Below are 239 nucleotides of genomic sequence, written 5' to 3'. Positions count from 1 at the left end.
GCCAGCCAGTCAATGTTTTTGAGTTTAATTATTAAATGAAACTGTCCTAAATAGCCTTGCCCTGGTACAGTCTATTTGTAGGCATGCCTTTGCTTTACTGCTAGGCAAAAGTGAGGCCTTGGGTCTCCCTGATTCTGGGGCAGGGAGGCCAGGCCTCAAGAAGGCTGCCTCCAAGAGACACTCCTGCCTCCTTCCCTGACCTGATAGTCCTAGATCACAGTTCTATGAAACAGTCCAAG

The sequence above is a fragment of the Spermophilus citellus genome (genome assembly GCF_964194105.1).
Source record: "Spermophilus citellus genome assembly, chromosome: 17".
Taxonomy (NCBI): domain Eukaryota; kingdom Metazoa; phylum Chordata; class Mammalia; order Rodentia; family Sciuridae; genus Spermophilus; species Spermophilus citellus.
This window is presented reverse-complemented; position numbering follows the sequence as displayed.